Below are 12378 nucleotides of genomic sequence, written 5' to 3' on the forward strand. Positions count from 1 at the left end.
AAATGTTTTTTCCGGCTTTTGGTTACGGTATTTGTCCCGGCTTACGGGGGGATTCATAATGTTATTTGATTATATACATGTGCATTATATACTGCACTGTATTTTGTTACTAATTTTTAATGCCCTAGTTCTAATCCCGGAGTTCTACTGTATCATAAAACACAATTGCAACTACTCTTCGCATTCTTTTGTCAAGAATTTAATTAGCTGATAGAAATAAACGGTAAAATGGACAGCCTTTTAGAATTTAGAGTAGAGACGATTGTCATATATATATATATATATATATATATATATATATATATATATATATATATATATTAACCCCCCCCTCTTTGAGTAGAGCACTGTCGTAAGTAATTTCACCCGCTACTTAATGGGCTGAAAAATGCGACGCTTGCTCTTTGTTTATAAACAAAGCGGTTAGAGCACTGTACAAGTGGTGGACGGATGTTTGTTTAAATAGAAATTAGTGGGTAGAACTGTTGACTGTCAACGCGATGGTTATGGGTTCAATCCTCGGCTCGGGAGAATGCTAGTCTTGCGGCACTGAAGAGTTGTGATACAACGAAACAGGCCTGTATAGCGATGACAAATATATATATATATATATATATATATATATATATATATTTGTAGTATATATACATATATATATATATCTGATGATTGCAACGTCTTGTCAGACGACTGCCACTCCCTCAGACACTTAATGTCTATGAGCCCAAAAATGAATTTTTTTATTGTTTTTTAGTCCTACTGGTGAATTCATACGCTCAAGCAGGAATGATACTGAAGACGGTCATTGAGATCAATTATTACATGCTTCCAGCATTTCAAACCTCCACGCGTCACAACTTTTTCATCGCCACAGGACAATTTTTATAGACAAATGCCTGAGGGAGTATCTATACACAGGTGATGTTACAGAGTCTTAGCTTTGTACGACAGCTAAGTCTCTCTCTCGGTTCAAAATGTTGAGATCCAGCAACAAGCAGGAGCAAGATAGCCAGCAACAAGTTAAACTGCAGACCAGCTTAATGCGGGTACTGGTCTCCCGCTTTATGGTTTTTTAAATCAGAGATTTGCTTCTCCTAGAAAAGTTGCCTTCTCCACGGCTTACCGGAGCCCTCTCCACCCCAACACACACATACATACACACAAATATAAACGGTGCTAGTTGGCGATTGATTCCGAAAAAGGATTCATTCGCCCTTTGGAAAGTCTTGTTTTTAATCCTTCCGGGAGACTAGCCATCCTCCTAACCAAACAAGTGTGGTGGGGAAACTAGTTTAGTCGCCGGTGACCCGACCATGAGGCAGGTAGTACTGGGTTACATGGTACCATGGTACCATTAGCATATGACATGACTGACAATATATATATATATATATATATATATATATATATATATATATAAATTAAAAAAAAATATATATATATATAAATTTTAAAAAAAATTAAAAGTAAAATCAGGACTGCCCAGGCAAATCAGACCTTCTTTAATTCATGCTTGAGCAACAAACTTTGTGTTACTCGGAACGTCCTAAATCTCTCTTCCGCGCAGTTTCTGAGCTTGAATTTAACATTCTTTCGCATGGCTTGGACTTTTGCATTCCTCCCATACCCCCAAAGCGTGAAGAGATATATGCTGAATTTGAAGTCTTCTTTGCTAAAATAAAAAGACTTCCTCCTGTCTCCGACTCTATGGTTAGTGATATCAAGGCGAAACTTAATGACGTTGCACATTCTTATGCTGGCACGCCTATTTCGTTTTGTGAAGCAAAATGGCGAAGTGAACATTATCGTACAATTAAAGCACTTCGTCATAATAAATCTTTAGTCATCACAAACCCCGATAAAGGTTCTGGCGTAGTCATAATGGATCATCAGGATTATGTCAATAAAATGATGACCATCCTGGGGGACACCTCTAATTTTTTTTAAATTAGATCCGGTAGATACTCATGATTCTACTATTTCTATCGAGACCAAGTTCCAAAAGCAACTTGTCAAATTGGTTAAAAGTGGTGTTCTTCCCACTTCCTTTTCTAATTTAATTCATCCCACGGGTTCCATCCGCCCCCGATTGTATGGTTTGCCTAAGACCCATAAAGAGGGGGTTCCGTTGAGACCCATACTATCGATGATTAGGTCCTGTCAACATAATTTAGTAAAATGGTTGACAAGTATTTTAGAACCAGTTTTGGAACGTTTCGGTTCATTTTGCATTAAAGACTCTTTTAGCTTTGCTAACTTTATGCAAAATTACACCCATTCAAATAAATTTATGTGTTCCTTTGATATTTCTAGTCTTTTTACATGCATTCCTTTGTTAGAGACGATTAATATTTGTGCTGGCGCTTTATATCGAAGTAAACTTCTGACTCCTCCAATTCCAGAAAATATTTTTGTAGAATTGATGAAGTTCGCCACTACGTCGGTAGAATTCAGTTTTAACGATGTTATGTGCAGACAGACAGATGGTGTGGCCATGGGTTCCCCGTTGGGACCAGCGTTCGCTAATATTTTTGTGGGTTTTCATGAACAGGATCTATTGTCTGGTTTGCATAAACCAGACATTTATTTTCGTTACGTTGATGATACCTTTTGCTTACTTGACAACGAGACGAATGCGGATGCTTTTTTTGTGTCTCTTAATAACGTTCATCCAGCCCTTAAGTTTACGGTAGATAAGGAAACGAATTCTACTCTTCCGTTCTTAGATGTACTTGTGTCTAAGACATCTTCGTGTTTTCTTACTTCGGTTTATCGTAAACCAACCTTTACGGGTCTCTATACTCGTTGGGACTCGTTTTGCCCTCTTTAAACCAAAAATATAATTTGATTAAGTCTTTAACACATAGAGACTTGATGATTTGTTCTAAAGTTAATCTAGATGACGAACTTAAATTTATTACAAGGATCCTCTGTAATAATGGTTACCCATCGGATATTGTTGAAACTACTATTAATAAGAAAGTTTCCAATTTCTATAAACTTGAAGAAATTACGGTTAATAGATGTCCAGTTTACCTACGTCTACGTTGGCTGGGTAACATTACTGACCGTTTGGCTAAGCAAATTTCTGTGTCTGTACAACGTTGTTATTTTGCATCTAACCCACGTGTTGTTTTTTCAACTATTCCTATGTTGCCGTCTATTCGCAAAGATGTTCTTCCCCCCCCATAATAATTCTCTTATTTATTTATTTAAATGTAGTTGCAGTGCGCACTATGTTGGGCGAACATCGCAAAGATAAGATTTCCGTTTGAAACAGCATGCGCCTTCGAAAATTCGTTATGCAAATTTCTCGCCGTCGGATGTTTGGAGTAATACGTATGGTTCTGCGATTTGCGACCACCTTATAAATAACCATGCGTGTGCCACGAATTTCAGTGTCGACATGTTCACTATCTTGAGCAGGTCGCACTCTCCATGTCATTTAAAAATTCTAGAGACTATTTATATTAAGTCGATGAGACCTTCTCTTTGCAAGCAAAAAGAAAATCTTCTCGGACTTAATTTGGTCTCTATGTAATTTTGTTTCCCGTTTATTTTTGATAATTTTTTTCTCTCCTTCCCCTTGCCATATTCATGACTTTATTCATTTATTTTATTTTGTTTTAATCGTATTGTCCTCGATTTGGCTCTGTTGAGCGAGGATCGAAACCTGGTTAGCTGGCCTTTTATTTTCACTTTTTATTTTTTTAAATAATCATTATGTATATTAGTCTGTATTTAGCCATCATTAAATTCTGTACCACTCGAAAGATTTTCAATTATATATATATATATATATATATATATATATATATATATATATATATATATATATATATACATAAAATACTATGAAAAGATATACCATTTTAATACAACACTTTCAATAGAAATTTTAAAAAGTGCTCCCCGCACAAACATGTGAAAGTCCAGTTACCTATTAATTTTGTTATTCTGCACATTCACTAAAACGAGTGCGTCTTCTTTATATGAAACAGAACACATGCAAAAGAAGTAACAGTCGACCGAAAGATTGCTTGAGAGAAGCCCTGTCATTGGCTGAGGGAAAGATTTAGCCATAGGTGGGACAGCAATAAATCTCAATGATGAGCTAGCTACAAATAAAAACCACGTTTATATATAATAACAGCCAGCAGTATGAATTCTATTCATTTTGGATTGACGACTACTGACGAAGATGAAACGTAGAAATCTCTGTGTAGCTAAACTCCCACATATGTTTCATAACTTACTATATATATATAATAAATTCCACAGCCAAACAACGTCGCAGCCACAAGAACCATGACAGTCAAAGAACCGGAAGTCCAAGACTCGAGTTTCGCCCTCATTTGGGCTCATCAGTTAGACACATCCGAACTCAGGATTCGAAACCCGAGCCTCTTGCATGCAAGGCAAGCACTCTACCAACTGAGCAAACGCCCTGCACACAAGAATTTCTATTAACCAACACAGATCAAGCAAACCGCGCCGAAATCTGACTGTGAAATGAACCTACTTCGTCTCAACAAGGGACGCGGCCATCCAACCAGCTAATAACCCCAAGCCGATGTCTCACAAGTAGGAGTTTTAACTCGAAAGGACGATGCCATCCAGCAATGCTAACCAAGCGAGCAACTTATGATAGGATTTTCAGAATGTGAGAGATTGTATATAATACATTCCACAGCCAAACAACGTCGCAGCCTGCGACGTTGTTTGGCGGTGGAATTTATTATATACAATCTCTCACATTCTGAAAATCATATATATATATATATATATATATATATATATATATGGTGTGTGCGTGTGTGTAGATTGAATTCCTACTAGACACTATCTTCGGGTATCTGAGGTTTCTCTGCATTTTGGTTGCTCAGGACAAACTGGACGAGGGTAGTTTACATAAAGGTAAATCATGTCCATATATTCAAAGTTACGTTTTAATAGCAACACAATAAAGATCTCGTTATAGCTAAACAACACTAAATTTTTACGAGTATTGGTTAGTTTTCTACAAGTACTGTCACCTCAAATACCAAACACTAAGGAAAATATCCACCAGACTAAATTGATTCTTGTTCTGTAATCTCGTAACTCCAAAAGACAACAAGAAATATATACTTTAACATAATTAAATGGTCTATTTGGAGGAAATAAATTATTTTCTCAACGGGTTTTTTTTTAAATCGGTGTTTGAGATGTAAAACTTTAATGGAATATTCGATTATCTATGTGTTTCATCGCAAGATCAAGCGTTAACTTGAGGAATGGACATCTAGATTGCAGAAAACTTTGATTAAATTAAAATGAAACCTGAGAGAAAATACTCTCACACACACACACACATGTATATATATATATATATCACACATATATATATACCACACACACACACACACACACACATATATATATATCACATATATATATATATATCATATATATATATATATATATATAACACACAGATATATATATATATATATATATATATATATATGTTGCGGGGTTCAAATCGTTCGACTGGTATTAATCGTGACACCCTGCACTAAAGATTCCCGAAAGGATGAAACACTAGTGTCTGTAGGTATTTAATTATTATAGTAAAAAAGAATTATATATATATATATACATATATATATATATATATATATATATATAATGAAAACAAAGGGATGTAGTGTTTACCTGATATACGCAATGGTAAACTAATATAAATAACAGTATTTGTATATAAAAAATTCAATCCCAACCGAATTAAAAAAGCTCAATACGCAATAGAGAGTAGAGCTTATTTTTGAGTATTCAGTCGAACAATAAATTTTGATTGTAAGGTTCAACTTACAGTTTTATTATTCTTTCTCTTACATATATATATATATACACATATATATATATATATATATATGTGTGTGTGTGTGTGTGTGTGTGTGTGCGTGTGTGTGTGTTTCTCGGGTTTCATTTTACTTCAATCGAAATTCTCAAAAATTTATGTGTGTCTGCCTGTGTGCATGTGGATGCGTCTGTGTGTGTATGTGTGTGTATTTGCGTTAGATAATGTGAGCAAAAAAGGTTATGCTAATGTAGTGCATAAATGGCTAAAATTAGTGATTAATCGAAATCTATGGATACAAATAAAAGCAAAGCGATCGCTGCTAAACAAGAAGGCTAAATAATAAGTATAACGTATCGATTGCTGCGATACATCAGCAGAGATGCACTGCCGCGCATTTCGCAATGTCGAGAAATCCAGAAATGAAACATCTGCGCGGACGTCAACCTTTTCCTCTATTCTCTTCATATAAAGTTATATTAATTATGTGACCCATTGGGCGAGTTCCAATCATACCGCGACGCAAAACTGACAGGCCCCGCTGCTGAGAGTTTCAACGTAATTATTTTACGGCTAATCATTAAGCAACCCCCTGATAGCAACCAAACTTAAATCGTTTCTGAATCTATCTATCTATCTATCTATCTATAAACACTTGAAATTTTAGATATACGTTTCTTGGACATGGATCTAACTTAATAACTTGATTTAAGCCCAAAACAATAAATGTTAGAGGGTAATAATAGAGGTCAAAGTTAAAAAAAATAACTTCTACGGTCTCTACCAAATTACTCAGACAATTTCTCGTATAAACATTTGAAATTTGACATAAAGGGTATTCAGAGAGGGGCGAGCTTTTTAATCGGTTTGGATCGAAAATTTTTAATTACAAATATATAAATGTATGTATGTATGTTTGTATGTCTGCCTTAAACGTTCGACAGAGGCGACGGATTTTACCAAGATAAGTATCGTTTTAAAGTCCGACCATTCAGACGACAAATATCGAAAAATTGGCTAAAAACATTTATGTCTTCACTTTCAGCTGGGAACTTTTCTACAGGGGTGGGGGTCGCTTTTTTCGCCGATATTTTTGAAAGACATACTCTCTTTTCGATTGTCTAACCTTAATTTTTAAAAATGTCACTTCCGGTTTGGCGGTGATCGTCACAGCATAGACGTCAGGTTTTTCCCCCGTTTTTTTCCTCCTTTGCGGTACGGTTCGAGCCTACCTTCCTTCTACCACTTTTTTTGCCTAGCATACACATCCAAACACTCGGGCAACGCCGGGCTTAAATGTTAGTTAGAATATAATACTGCTTCTACGAAAATCTGTTGCTTGAATCAATGAACCCATATCAAGTTTTAAAAAATCGAAATGATCAGAATATATATGAAAATATAGATATTTGAAGTCCTTTGAAATATTTCATCAAATAAACTTCAACTGATCGCATAGATTAGGTGTTTAATATTATTTCACTGCTAGCATTTCAGATCGGCTTTGCTCGCGCCCAATGTACTGTTCAAAACTTTATGTACACATGTATATATATATTAAAATGTTTGATTCATGTCAAGGTAACCTACATTTAAAATTTCAATAATTTAGACCTACAATAGGCGAAGAGTTTGGTAGAGTCTGTCAACTCCTTCATTTTCTACCTCTTTAGAGATGCATTTTCGCCCAAAATATGATTCAGAAATTTGCTGCGTGCCTGAATAGCGTTTATATAAGATTTCAATTTTTTACCCAAAATTGGTTGTTAGAGACCGCAAAAGTTCGAATCTTTTGAACTCTGACCGCTTGCCAGCCGTATTTTTTTTTTATCAGTAACCGATTAAAAAGCCTTCCCTATTGAATACACTTTATGTAAAATGTCAAATATTTAGACCAAAAAATTGGCTAAATAATTTGGTAGGGACCGTAGAGATTATTTTGTTTTAAATTTGACCCCAATTGTGACCCTTTAATATTTATTCTTTTGGGTTCAAATCAAATTAAAAAGTCTGATTCATGTTCATGTAACCTACATCTAAAATTTCGAGTGTTTACACTCAAAATTAGCGGAGGAGTTTGGTAGAGTTTTCAAAGATCAAATCGTTGAACTTTGACCATTTGACAGCCAAATTTTTGGCCGGAAACCGATTACAATGCTTTCCCAAATTTCAATTGCCCTTATGCCAAATCACAAGTCTGTAGACTGAAAATTGACAAAGTAGTTTAGTAGGGGAATGTACACACACGCACACACGCACACAAATAGATAATTTCACTTTTATAGATATATAGATTGTATGTATAGCAAACGTTAAAGGAAGAGAAGCATATTTCCGAGTTCGACAGAATATAACTGAAGATACTTCGGTGCTATATCGGCTGAAACGTTGTGAAAATAACAATCAAGATAGGAACAAAAGTTCAAAGAATCCTAATTATATGAATACCCATATTTATCATCATTACAATAGTCAATCTATCCATCTCATAATCATATATCTTCGAGTTTTTTAATACTTGCACTAAATACGGAAAATAATTATTATCGCTTTCAACTGTATACAAAACTAAATATCCGTTTCTTAAACTACAATTGAAAATAAATTATACAACATATATTTGTGTCAGAATAAAAATTGTGTAATAATTGTAAAATAATTGCCAAAGATACAAAAGTCTGAAAAATATATTCGAAGCCTTATTCAGCCAGACAACCAATATTTGAAAAAAAAACTAATATTGGCGAAAGTGTAAACTATTAAAAATACTATGGTCTTTCTATCTTTTAGAAGAGATAAACAATGTTTAATAAATTTTTTATTTTTATCAATATTGATTACGAGCGTTTTTCAAGTATTGATTCAAGTATTGTTTATATTGATTTCTATGTATAATATAGTAATATAGATATACATATACGCATGTGTGTTTCTGTGTACAGATTTCACAGCCTTTTGAATGCCATATTAACATTTAATGCAATTGTCAATTCTGTTTTCATGAGAATATTCGTAATATGCCTGTAATTATTTTAAACAATACAAAAAATTGAAAGAAGTATTTTAAGATTTAATCAGCTAGCCAACTGACTATTGGAGACTAAATTAATTGGCGAAAGTATACATCCTCCAAATTGTTATAGTTTTCCTATCTTTTTTAGAAGTGCTGACATATTATTTAGTAATATTTTGTTGTGTACCGACATTTATTAAAAGCGTTTTTCGATTATTGTTCATTTAAATATATATATACAAGGTGTCCACAAAGTCAGGCTACATAATGTAGCCAGACTTTGTGGAAGCATCCTGTAGATTATGTAACCAGACTTTGTGGGCACCCTGTATATATACACACACACGTGTATATATATATATATATGTATATATATAGGGTGCACACAAAGTCTGGCTACATAATCTACAGGATGCTTCCACAAAGTCTGGCTACATAATGTAGCCAGATTTTGTGGACACCCTATATATATATATATATATATATATATATATATATATATATATATATATATATATATATACATATATATATATTAAAATACATTTGTAGTCATCGACATACAGTCCTGTTTCGTTGTATCACAACTCATCAGTGCCGCTAGACTAGCATCTCTCCCAAGCCGAGGATTGAACCTAGAACCGTCGTGTTGACAGTCAACGGTTCTCCCACTCGACCATGGAATTGACGCCCGTAAATAACTCGTCGGAATGTCTATTTAAATAGACACCCGCCACTACCTTTATAGTGCTCAAATCGTCTGTTCGTAAACAAACAAACAACGAGCTTCGCATTTTCAGCCAATTAAGTAGCGGGTGAGATTATTTACGACAGTGCTCTACCCAAAGAGGGGGGCTTATAGATAGAAAGATAGATAGATAGATAGATATAGATAGATATAGACAGAGAGACTCAGAGAGACACATATATATTCATATATATATATATATATATATATATATATAGAGAGAGAGAGAGAGAGAGAGAGAGAAAGTGAGAGAGAGAGAAAATTCAAAAGTACATTAGTAATGTATAACATATCTTACACATGTATTTATAATACTTTTAACTGTTTATATATTTTAAATAAGTTCATAAATATGGATTATTAACAAATAACAATGTAAATATATAAATAAAATATTAATAATAAAGAAGAGGGTGACAAATATGAATAGTATTTTCGTCCGAATTATATAAATGCAGTGGATTAATAATAATAATATATATTTTTTGGAGACAAGGACAAATGACACAGGTAATAAAAAATATTTTGGATAACGTGAATAAGTTAACCTAATAAACTCAGAGCAAGAGAAAATTGGATCCATTATCAGGAAGATTTCTTTTGTTTCTTTGTTTAGAGGAGGTGGTTTTTGATCGACACTGTCGGGGAGTAATAATTTAATATACTGATCAATGAAAACTTTAAACTTTTGTGAGTTCGAGAGAGCAGTTTTGTTTAGCGAGTGTAGAAGATTACAATACTAACCGACAAAATAATGATTCGACTAAAGACTAAAATTACATTTTATAAATAAATTTTGTATATAATTTTAAAAGAAAGAAAGCTTCCAAGATAATATATATATATATATTTACATATATAAATATATATATATGTATGCATATATATTGATATATATGTGTATATATCTGTATTTATATATGTATATATGCATATAAATATGCATTTATAGTAATACCAACCCATATAATATATATATATATATATATATATATATATATATATATAGAGAGAGAGAGAGAGAGAGAGAAAATAAATAACAAAAAGTTATATTCATAAATTCATGATGATCATCCTTTAATGTACTCCTTTAAAAAACGATTGATCAGTACGGTCGGTTATCATAAGGAATCGATTAATTTGAATTGAAAACCAATTAATTTACAATTAAACATTAAAAGATATGGCGTATAACTTAATAACTTATGACTATAGATTAAAATTATTTTTAATACACTATTTTATATTGTAAAAATTAGTTAATTAACTTATAATGTAAATCGTTTTAATTTTTGGAAATAATATTAATTGAAAGACATAAAACTATATTAAAATTACTTATTAGTTGAATATGGATGTCTACGCGTGGGTTAAATAAATAAATATAAATAAAGTTAATATTTCGTTAGATTTGTTCCAAGGGAGGTAACTCGTCCTCACTTGATTAAGGAAATTTAATTATTTATAATTACGATATAAAGGAGGTTTCAGATTATATTTAAATTTAACAAAACGTAAGTATATATTTTGAATTGTAATATTTTAAAAATTATAATCCTAATGATTAATAAGTTTGATTATAATAGCTAACATAACTGAATTCTGCATGGTTTTCCCTTCAAATCAAATGATTAGTTATGATAACCGACAGTAATGATCAATCTTTATTTTTAGTTTAGTTTAGTTTCGTATATACAAATATGTATAATAGTTTATAATTTGTTGATATTATTTTCATAAGTATATATACACAAATTAGAATTAATAAATTTACTAATTATTTAATAGAACATTTTGGGAGAAGATTCATCAATTAATATTGTTAATATGAATAGTTAGGTTTAATGACTTGTGTAGATAAAAATTCAATATGGCCTAATCGAAAACTAAAAAGTATTTGCAGCTTTTCTTCCAATTTACGATTTTAATCATGTCAAATCACACTTCAATTCCTTTTGACGGATTAATTTTTGCTATTTCTTCTGATGAGTTAAGGGCATAATTGATTTACTGATTGATATAATAATTAAGTTATTGATTTTGCGCTACGAAACAGATACCGTCAAAAATTGTCAAGTGAATTGAAGCAATAAATTACAAGATGGTTAACATCATGAATTTTGGAATATAACTTTTTGTCATTTATTCTCTATATTGCTCTATAATTACATTGAACTTCTTAAATAAGGATATATATATATATATATATATTCCTGTCTGAGTATATATGTTTAAAAACCTTATGTTTCTATTAAAATTCAATGCACTGCTGTTATAATAATATATCGACATAAGTCTCTTTATCAGATGAAATTAGATGTATGTTGTTTAGAAATTGTTGTGTTACTTTGGACAATTAAATAATGTTGAATATTTCAATAAAATGTTTTCATATAACTTCAAATACCTTTTTCGTTGATACGAGCTCTTGTTTTCAAAATAATCTTACCATCTTAAGAATGTGGCTTGATTGGTTAGCATTCTTGTAATATCTTGCATGTAATTCAAATATATTCCACGAAGTAATAATTACGACTAGGACAACAGCATATTCTTTTCCTTGAGTGTGTATCCGTTAATATCGTATATGTTTTTATATAGAGTGATGTGATTCTTGGTTCATTAACTGTGTCTAACTGTGTCGGATATACACTCGAGAGTCAAAACAATGATAAGAATATTCTGTTGCCATAGCCCTAGTCCTCATACAGTTCAGTTTACCGTGTAAGATTTATTTTATAATGGCATTACTAGTTTATTTACATTGAAGGGCCA

The sequence above is a fragment of the Euprymna scolopes genome, chromosome 24 (genome assembly GCF_053919585.1).
Source record: "Euprymna scolopes isolate OS-2025 chromosome 24, ASM5391958v1, whole genome shotgun sequence".
Classification (NCBI taxonomy): Eukaryota; Metazoa; Mollusca; class Cephalopoda; order Sepiida; family Sepiolidae; genus Euprymna; species Euprymna scolopes.